Source organism: Haliotis cracherodii, unplaced genomic scaffold, assembly GCF_022045235.1.
Source record: "Haliotis cracherodii isolate W230 unplaced genomic scaffold, xgHalCrac1.p SCAF_20, whole genome shotgun sequence".
Classification (NCBI taxonomy): Eukaryota; Metazoa; Mollusca; class Gastropoda; order Lepetellida; family Haliotidae; genus Haliotis; species Haliotis cracherodii.
Genome location: NW_027266276.1, coordinates 178866 through 190398, shown reverse-complemented (window position 1 = coordinate 190398; position 11533 = coordinate 178866). Strand labels below are relative to the sequence as shown.

The 11533-nt window shown below is 42.2% G+C and overlaps 1 pseudogene; it reads left to right on the top strand.

Annotated features, from left to right (window-relative positions):
- Positions 1–8942: 8942 nt before the first annotated feature.
- Positions 8943–9770, top strand: LOC139470410 (tigger transposable element derived 5-like; annotated as a pseudogene).
- Positions 9771–11533: the final 1763 nt, after the last annotated feature.

Below are 11533 nucleotides of genomic sequence, written 5' to 3'. Positions count from 1 at the left end.
GGAGCAGGAGATGGGGCCTTCGCTGGCCCAGTTTCTGGCTTTAAGACCGTCAGCCTCGGTGGCTGGGCCACCCGTTCTGAAGTTTGACAGGGGCAGTACATCTGTCAAAGGGTAATGCAGGTGTCCTAAGGTGAGCTAAGCGAGGACAAAAACCTTGCATAGAGCATAAGGGCGCTTGATTTTGATTTTCAGTACGATTACAGACCATGAAAGCCTGTCCCTTTGAAACAGTATGGCAATTTATTGTCACACGTTAAAAGTTACCACAGGGATAACTGACTTGTGGCTGCCAAGTGTTCATTGCATTGTTGCTTTTTTATCCCTCGATGTTGGCTCTTCCTATCATTGGGTCAAGAACTGATCAACTTAGAGTGTCGTTATCTGATCAAGTTTTATCCCTCTGTTCACCTTGCTGTACGGACTGGCCAGGGGTCAAAGCAATGGGTGACCAGTCAGTCAGTCGACAGTAACAAGATGTTTACTACATTTTGGCTGGCAAATGATCCTTCCGCAGGCAAAAGTTTAAGGTCAAAACACTGCATAAATAGCGAGGTGATTTGGCAAAAGAAGGAGACACTTCAAGACCACAGACGGAGATACTTCTCGTGAATAAAGGTATTGAAAAATAGGATGTCCCCACAAGTGCAAACGCAAATTAGTTTAAGCTAATTGCCTACTTGAGTAGCTCGGGTGCAGTGAGCCATTTTATACACAGGTGTATGAATGACCATGATCAAGCAGCATATGGGAAGAACTAAAAGTAGAATTTAGAATTATCAAGGCGTTTCACCTCAATTACAGACCCACAGCATGCGCTCATGCTACTTAGGTCATTGAGGCAAAAATCAGGGGAGAGTGTACAAATGTTTCCGGAAAGACTCCTGAATTTAGCAGAAGAGGCACATGCTGGATTAGGACAAGATGGCAATGGCATGGCGGTCGAAAGACAGTTGGTAGGATTTTTCATTGAAGGTTTGGCACATGGTTTCTAAAAAAAGAAAGTAATGAGGGAAAACCTTGACATCAGCCACTCACGAGCAGAACATTTGGTTCCAATTTGACATTGGTTCATGACATGAAAAGTGAAGCAGAGACAAGCAAAATATGCTGACAGAAAGAGTAAATGAGTGTGTGAGTGGGTGAGTTGGGTTTAACACCGCTTTTAACAGTATTCCAGTTATATCACAGCGTGTCAGCTTAATGTGGGAGGAAAGCCAGAAGTGATGCAGGTCTCAGACGTTTACCGCTTCAGTGAAACCCATGAGCACGGGTATGGTGCTGACAAACCTAGAAACATAATAGGGGCGAACCAGGATTTGAACCCACAATCATAGGTTTCTGGCATGTTCAAGGGACGCAACTCTGCACAGCGAATCGCGGCACCTTAGACGACTGGACCACCTGTGCCCCCACAGAAAGAGTGAACCCAACCTTATCAAAGTGGGAGATCCCGTCAACTACAGGTTCTATCAGGGAAAGATTTTGGTTTGATGTTTTACGCCGCACTCAGCAATATTCCAACTATATGACGGCAGTCTGTAAATAATTGAGTGGGGACCAGACAATCCAGTGATTGACATCATGAGCATCGATCCACGCAATCTGGATCGATGGCATGATTCAACCCGATCCCATTAGTCGCTTCTTACGACCAGCATAGTCGCCTTTTACAGCAAGCATGGGTTGCTGAAGTCCTATTCTACCCCGGATCTTCACGGGTCCATCAGAGGAAGAGTAAGCTCCAGAGTAATAGACCAAATGTCACCTGTAACATTCATAATCCGTAGTCAACTGGATGGAGCAACCATGCAGGCACAAGCAGAACACCTCAGAATTGCAGACATAGAAGAATGGGACATCCCAAAGGACCAAAGTGGGCATCCCAAAAGAAGAACTCACTGTGCTGTTTCTCCATCATCTGACACCAAACAATACCGCCAGGAAAGATTGCATTTTCGAGAATGGGGATAACATCCCCCTGGAAAAACTAGCTAAGCGATTAGATGTCAAGAGGACAAACTCACATATGCCAAGTGAACATTGTGATTCTGACTGATCCATAGATAGACAATCTGACACAGAACAGTCTGATCAAGTGAGTGAGTGAGTATGTTTTACGCCGCTTTTAGCAATATTCCAGCAATATCACGGCGGGGGACACCAGAAATGAGCTTCACACATGATACCCATGTCGGGAATCGAAACCGGGTCTTCGGCATGACGAGCGAACGCTTTAACCACTAGGCTACCCGACCGCCCCCAGTCTGATCAAGAGGACATGGTGGTCAACATGGTAAACTGTAAACCCCCAGGAGCCAACAAGGCAGTGACTAGTAGCAAGTCCATGACAGACTGCTGGAGGCTGTAGCAAAACCATTACATGTCATGAATCAACCAAGTTAGCGAGCCTGAACACCCAAACCTGTCAGTCGCCTCTTAAGACAATCATAATCGCCTTTTACAGCAAGCATGGGTTGTCTGGACCACTTTGAACTAGCTACCTCTCTCTGAGTTCCACCAGTTTGAAGCACGCAACTAGCCCTTAGGTACTGTAAAACGTGGAATTAATGCGTCTCCAAAAGAATGCGACTGCTGGCCCCTAGCCAAAAATGCGACTCAATATGAATGCGACACCCCCTCCTATGACTGACTGACTGACTGATATAGAAGATTTAACGTGCGCTTTCCGACTATAGCGTATTTCGCACACGGGCCTGGCCAGACCATTTAGTGTATTCCGAAAAGGGTGAAAGTGGTGTGTGCAACCCAAGAGGGGGCTTTTAGGGGTTGCTTAATTATATTGAATTTTTGGAATTTTTAAATTTGGAATAAATGCTGAGGTGGGTGGAGGAGGGAACTAAGGGAGCCGGGTGAGGTGGGTGTTTGTATGTTTATTGGATTTTGGATTGGTAGATAATTAGTTTTTAGATGCGCTTAATTAGGTCTGTTTTGATTAGGAATACACCTAGGGCCTTGAAGTTTTCTAGTTTATTTTGAAGGTTTTGTATTTCATCTAGAGTAGGAACCTTATTTAGATTGAGGGTGGTTTGTAGTGTGGTTCTGTGTGTTTGGTAGTGGGTGCAGTGGATGAGTGCGTGTTCTGTGGTTTCGGGTTGTTTGCAGTGGGGGCAGTTGCCTGTGGTGTGCCTTTTAAGATTTTTTAGGTGGTTATTTAGGTTAGTGTGTCCTGTTTGGAGTTTTGTAATTAATCTGTCAATTTTCTTTGAGGGGTGTAGGATTTTAGGTTTGGCTAGCGGTTTTCTGAGCACTTTTTTGATTTGGCTATTGAGTTTTGATATTGATTATGCCATTTTTTGGTTATTTTTTGTTTGTTTACACTTTTAATTTCTGATTTTGAGATGGGTAGGTTTAGGCTTATTTCTGGTATTTTGAGAGATAATTTAGCTGCTTTATCGGCGCTTTTGTTGCCGTAAATTCCTACGTGGGCAGGGATCCATAAGAAGGTTATTTGTTTGCCTGCTTTTGTTAGGTCGTTGGAGCTTTTAAGTATTTGGTTTATCAATTTAGGTCGTTTTTTGGTATTTTTGTTTTGGAGGGCTTGTAGTCCACTAAGGGAGTCGGTGAGAATTAGGATTTTATTGTTTTTAGATTGTTGGTTATGCAGGGCTGAGGCCATGCCCATAAGTTTGGCCGTGAATATAGAGCATCAGTGGATTTATATCTAAACAAAATGTCCTCTGTCAGGTTTACAGGAAAATCCTCACCTTAATCCAACCTTACATTAATCCAATCACACACCAAATAGCACCGCTTATTGGCGCTGAGTAGAGTACTTCAGCTAAAACAATACGTGCGCGCTGGCTCGTGTCGGCCTTTGATGCAGTCGCAAAGAGCAAAGACACCGTGTTGGGTGGCGTCTGTCTGGACTTGCAGGTGTGATCAGTGATGACATGAATGAGTAGAACGCTTGTCTTGACCCGAGCAGTGACAATTCACAGGATGTAATTAGTGTTTGAATGACATTGTTTATATATTTGTTACAAGTGCTGCTCATTAAACATTGATGTGAAATACATACAGTGATCCCCCGATATTGCGCTCTTCAATAAAGCGCTACCTCGGTTACTACGCGCGGTATCGCATGGCTCCCAAAATTTATGTACACTTTTAATACTGAGAGTTTTACACAGACATGATTGTATTGTTGTTCGTTGTTCATTTGTACATAACGCTTCTCATTGCATAATCAACAGTTTATCGCTGAATGGAGTTCTAATAATCTGTTTGAAAACATCCGCGGCAAGTCCCGGAAATATGATTGTTCTACTAGTTAACTTTTCACACTATACATCCTTTGATCTTAGAAGCGCATGCATGCAATAAAAGAAAACAACAAGCGTAAGTTCACAAAAATCACAAGTTAATTAGTGGGCAATCCAATTTGAGGCGACGCTGTCAACTCACATTAGTTGCTGTCACAACACCACGGTCATTCCTTTTGATTCGGATCAAGTAACCCTATCAAACCAATTAATCTGGCTTGACATACGTTACTGTATATAAAGTGAATTTATCAGATCAAGGGACACACCAACCTAAATAACCACCTAAAAAAATTTAAAAACACACTACAGGTAACTGCCCACACTGCAAACAACCAGAAACCCCAGAACACGCACTCATCCACTGCACACACTACCTAACACATCGAACCGCATTACAAACCACCCTCAATCTAAACAAGGCTCTCACTCTAGAAGCAATACTAAACCCACAAAATAAACGAGAAAACTTCAAGGCCTTAGGCGTATTCTTAATCAAAACGGAACTAATAAAACGCATCTAAAACCATAATAACCTACCAAATCAAAATCACATAAACAAACAATCATCCACCATACCCAGCTCCCTTAGTTCTCCTCCCCAACCCCATCGGCATCTATACCAAATCTCAAAATTCCCAAATTCTATATAAGCAACCCCTAAAGCCCCCTCTTGGGTTGCACAGACCACCCTCGCCCCTTTCGGAAACACATTAAATGGCCTGGCCGGGCCCGTGTGCGAAATACGCATCAGTCGGAAAGCGCACGTTAAATCTCCAAAGTAAGTAAGTAAGTAAGTAAGATCAAGGGCAGACCGAGCCAAACCTAAAACCGCTAGACCTGCCGGAGGTTTAATAATACTAATCAGAGAAGACATTAACTATGAAGAAATCAAAATAAACACACCAAACCTAGAAGCAAACGGCATCCAAATAAGTCTCAAAAAACAAAAAATAAACATCATAAACATATACCACTGGGCAGAACAAAGAATTCAAGCTGAGGACCTACACAAATTACTCCAAATAAGCAATAAATCAACTATATTCCCAGGAGACTTTAACGCTCACCACCCCACCTGGAGCATAGATGAAAAAATAGATAATCATGGCAAACTAATCTCTGAATGGACAGAAATAAATCACCTCATATTCCTAAACAATAACCAACCAACTAGATACGATAAGAATAAGCATAAAATGTCGGCCATCGACCTAACCATATGCACCCCAGATCTGGCCCAAAGTACACAATGGGAAGTTCACGACGCCCCACTAGGTAGTGACCACTTCCCTATAAACATTACCATAGGCAATACAAACGTTCCTACCCAAACAGCAAACCTAGAACCAAAATTCAGCTATAACCAAGCTAACTGGGACAAATTTCAAGAGATCTGCAAGCAAGCAAACCTAAACAAACTAGAAAATAAGGACCCAGAAATCTACTGTAAAAACCTAACAGACTACATAATTAGCAGCCAAAGCATCAATCCCTTATAAAAAAATAAAGTAGGCAAACCCTTGGTACCATGGTGGAACGAGGAAATAGAACAAACTAGACGCAAACATAAAACAGCCTTCAATAGAGCCAAAAGCAACCATAACCATATACCGGTAGCTCACGAACTGAACCACAAGGTCCAAAAACTAGTCAAAATAGCTAAAACCAGAGATTGGAATTTTTTCTTGTGAAGGAGTAAATAACCGCACAGATGCCAGAACAGTCTGGCGAAAAATCCACGCCATTAGAGGCTTAAAAAGTAACAAAAAAACACCCAATATAAACAACTCAACCAACCCTACCGAAAAGGCAAATAACCTATCAAACCACTTCTCGGCCATAAGCAGCAACAATAACTTCAGCGAAAAATTCCAACAAAAACTTAAAGCAGCCAAACCAAATAATGATAACCTCGAAATAAACCAACCTTACTCAATGGAAGAACTCTTGTATGCACTCCAAAATAGGAAAAAGGGAACTGCCCCAGGACTAGACCTAGCATCCTATCAAATAATTAACAAACTCCCCCCCAAACTACTCCAGGCACTACTTAAATTATATAACCGAATCTATCAAAACGGACAGGTACCAACTCCCTGGAAACAGGCACTAGTCATCCCAGTCCCTAAACCCGATAAACCAACTAATCAGGCTAATTCATATAGACCAATTTCCCTAACCTCAAACCTATGTAAAGTATTGGAATCTATGGCCAAAAATAGACTACAACACTACTTAACTCAAAATAACATAATAAACCCAGACCAAAGCGGCTTCACTCCTGGCTGCTCAACCTTAGATAATCTCGCCCGACTAGAACACGACATTAAGACAGGACAACTCAACAAGCAATACACAACAGGGATCTTTCTGGACTTCTCCAAAGCATTCGACATGGTTTGGCACAACGGGCTAATACAAAAACTTTAAAAAATAGGACTAAAAGGACAAATAATAAACTACATCCAGGACTTTCTAAACGATCGTAAAATAACAGTGGGTATAGACCATACACTATCGGACCAGTGTCCCCTAGAAAATGGCACTCCCCAGGGCAGTATCCTGAGCCCCCAACTCTTTAATATAATGATAAATGATCTCTTCGAGGGCCTATCCCCTAAATAAACACATCAAAATTCGCAGATGGTCGAGCCCTCTGGATCCGCACTAAAAGTATCAAAATATCCCAAAATCTACTCCAAAAATCCCTAAACAAAATACAGCAATGGGCTGACAAATGGGGCTTCTCCCTAAACTCGGAAAAAACAACAGGAATAGTATTCAAACACAAAAACATGAAACCGGCCACCCCTAATCTTCAGCTAAACAACAAACCAATCAAATTCCAAAAACAAACTAAATTCCTAGGCCTTATTTTCGATCAACATCTCTCATGGGATGCTCACGTAAAATACCTAACTACTAAATGCAGCAAACACTTAAACACACTAAGATGTCTCATTGGCTCCAACTGGGGGGCCTCTAAAGATACCCTCTTCTCACTATACATTTCACTAATTAGATCTAAACTAGACTACGGCTGTGCCATCTACGATACCCTAAACCAAACTCTAACCCAAAAACTAGAGTCAATACAATATCAGGCGCTTAGATTAGTCACACGTACCCAACATGGCACCTCTCTCACTTCACTCCAGGCCCTTACAGGAGAAATGCCACTAAATCTACGCAGACAACACTTAACCTTAAACTTCTGGGCCGCGTCCCAATCAAACCCCCTCATCCAAAACCTAATAAGCCAAAATATCTGACCTCAAATCTGAGCTCTAACTAGGAAACACCCTCTACTTACACCAATATCCCAACGAATAAACAACTACCTAAACGAACACCAAATAAACAACCTAAAACAAAACTGCAAACAATCAAATATATTTACCCCAAAACTCAAAATCCCCAAAATAGACATATCTCTAGCCAACTCAATAAATAAACAAAATGACCCAAACATAGCTAAATCCACTACACTAGCATACATACACGAAACTTGGCCAAATTGGTGTCACATCTACACAGACGGATCCTCTGATCCGATCTCCAGCCACACAGGTTTCGGAGTCCACATCGCACAACCAACCAGAAATACACAATCCTTTCGACTCCCAAACAACCAATCTATCTTTACAGCAGAGCTAATGGGCATGGCCTCAGCCCTCCATAACCAGCAATCTAAAAAACATAAACAAATCCTAATACTCACAGACTCACTAAGTGGACTGCAGGCCCTCTAAAATAAAAACACCAAAAACCGCCCCAAACTCATAAACCAAATACTAAAAAGCGCAAACAACTTAACAGAGGCAGGCAAACAAATAGTATTCATCTGGATCCCCACCCACGTAGGAATATACGGCAACGAAAACGCCGACAAAGCCTCTAAACAATCCCTCAAAATCCCTGAAATAAGCTTAAAGCTACCCATATCCAAATCAGAGATCAAAAGTATCAACAAACGAAAAATCACCCAAAAATGGCATAACCTCTATCTAAAATCAAATAGCCAAATTAAAAAAGTTCTCAAAAAACCCTCAACAAAACCAAAACCCTTCATCCATCCAAAAAGATCCATAGAATAATCACTAAACTCCAAACAGGACACACCAACCTAAATAGCCACCTCAAAAAAATTAAAAAACACGCAACAGGAAAGTGCCCACACTGCAAACACCTAGAAACCCCAGAACACGCACTCATACACTGCATCCACTACCAAACACACCGAGCTACACTACAAACAACCCTCAATCTAAATAAGGCCCTTACTCTAGAATCAATCGTAAACCCACAAAATAAAATAGAAAAAATTAAAGCCCTAGGCGTATACTTAATTAAAACAGACCTAATTAAGCGCATCTAATATCCAACAAACTACCAAAACAAACCCCATAAACCAACAATCACACCTTAATCAACTCCCTTAGTCCTCCCACCATACCCCCTTGGCATCTATTCCAAATCTTTTTTTCTAAATAAGCAACCACTAAATTCCCCCACTGGGTTGCCAATTTTCTTTTCCCTTTTCGGAAATACACTAAATGGCCGGGCCTGGCCTGTGTGCGAAATACGCTAGAGTCGGAAAGCGCATGTAAAATCTCCAATGTAAGTAAGTAAGATCAAGGGCATTCCAATTTCAACATGAGGAAAGCGTACACAGTGCAAGAAAAGCTAGACGTCGTGAAGAAAGTTAGAGATGGCGTTTCACAGGCCAGTGTGAGCCGCCAGTCCGGCGTTCCAGCAGGGACCATCAGGGGTTGGATTAAGAATGAGGAAAAACTTCAGTCAGCCGCCACCGAATGCCACGACAGCAAAGGACCGCAGACGAAGAGGATCCGTGGAGCCGACGACACTACTCTGGACAAGGCCTTGTTCAAGTGGTTCACGCAATCCAGACACGATGGCATTCCCCTTTCGGGTGAAATACTTAAGGTCCAGGCTCAGAAGATGTCGAGGAAGATAAATGGGGACGACGACACCTTCAAGGCAAGTGATGGCTGGTTGTGGAGGTTCCAGCGACGTCAAGGGATCAAGTCCATCACCGTCAGCGGCGAATCTAAATAGGCCGATGTTGAATCTGCTGCAGCATATCCATCAATACTCCGAGACATCATTGACGTGGAAGGCCTGCATGATGAGCAGATATACAACGCTGATGAGACCGTCCTGTACTATCGGATGCTCCCTGACAAGACTCTCGCCTAGAAAAATGACCCCAGGCAGAAGACAGGGTTCAAGAAAGCCAAGCAACGTGTTACAGTGCTCCTTGCTTGTAACAAGACCGGACATCATAAGTTGAAGCCACTTGTTATAGGAACAGCGAAGAACCCCTGCGCCCTCCACCACGTGAACCGCTCTACGTTGCCAGTGGTCTACCAAAGTTCCAAGAATGCGTGGATGACGGCATACATCTTCAAAGAATGTTTTTTTAAGAATTTCATTCCCGCCGTAAGAGATTACCTGAGATAACAAAAACTTGAAGAAAAAGCAATCCCGCTTTTGGACAACTGCCCAGCCCACCCCCCTGCCTCAACGTTGTCAACGACGGCAAATCAAGGCCATTCTCCTGCCGAAAAACACAACATCAATAATACAGCCCTTGGATCAAGGTATAATAAAGGCATTTAAATCACACTGCAAGAGGAAACTTATCACCAATTTGCAAGATTCCGCTATGCCCCCAACAGACTACATAAGGACGGTCACGATGAAAGACGTAATCTTCACAATGCATTACGCCTGGAGTCAAATTACAACAAGCACTATCAACAATTGCTGGCGAAAGGGACTGGGCAACGCCTTTGATGACGATTTCCTCGGCTTCACCGAAACGGACATAACCAAGGCTGTTGCTAAATACCAAGACTATGCCGGCGAAGAAGCCCTCGAGGTCGATCGGACTTCGGTTGAACTTTGGGCCAAATGCGACAATGACCTCCCGACCACAGAAAACAAAACCGATGATCAGCTGACCGAAGACGCCCGATCAAGTAGCAATGATGATGAAGATGAAGATGAAGATGCTGAACCTCTACAGCCGCCTCCCTGTGTCCCCCGACGTACAGCAGAAGAAGCGGTAGCCGGTTTGGAGGTTTCTATACAATATATACAACAGAACCCCAATAGCTCATGTAATTCGAGGACCTTGCTGCACGCAAAACTCCTCTTGGATATGATGAGGAGGGATGTTGTTAAATCCAAGAAGCAGCAATGCATAACAAATTATTTTAAATGAGTTAACAAATCGATCGGACAATACAGTGTATTTACAATGTACAAACCTGACATGTTTTTATCTTATCTATTGAATGTTGTTGTATGAATGTGTATCTAATGCAATATAAATGTATATATTTCTGTATGAATGTGTATCTAATTTTTTATAAGTGTACTGTATATATTTCTGTGTAAATGTGTATCTATATTTGTATGAATGTGTATGAATGCGCACATGTAATAAATTCTAGTGCTTGTCAAAACTCTCGTTTTCTGTATTTTAAGCAACATGACCAATCAATGCCACTGAAACACTCCGTACTTGTGTAATGAATTGTGATTGGCTCTTCACTCATAGCATCTGTTACTACCATTATCGATCGATATTTACATGTAAGTAGATTCTTTCACATTGAATGTGACAGTTAAGGCTTGTAAATAATAACAAACGGCGAAAACACAATGGAAATATATTTATTTTTACACTATGAACCTTAAACAACCTATATCATTGCAATGTGCGAGATAAGGCGAAGATCGTGAGATTGGCCCAGCGCGCTCCCCCGCCTCCGCCTCGGTTAAACGGCTAATCGTCTATAACGCCCACCAATTATTTGGACCCCATTGGTAGCGTTGTAGCGAGGGATCACTGTAGTTGTTTGTTTTCAGCGTATGTCTAAGTTGGTATTTCTGCTATCCAAAATGTCTTATTGTTGATATAAATGCAATGTTTAATAATGCGAGCAAAGACCACTCGCATTTTTCGCATTTAATTCACGCTCGCGTTAATTTCACGTTTTACAGTATTCATTAGGTGCTAGATGACATATTCCCATTCTTTGAGTAGAGTTCATAATTTAGAGTTAATCCCTCTTGTGTAAGACTACCTCATCTAAAGACGCTTTGCAACATAACATTTTTGAGAAAGTTGGCTGAACCTCATATAAGAGCGAGACGAGAGAGATTAGATGCCTTCTACGATTTGACTTGCAACTTGTCTATTTGTCCAGTGTGGA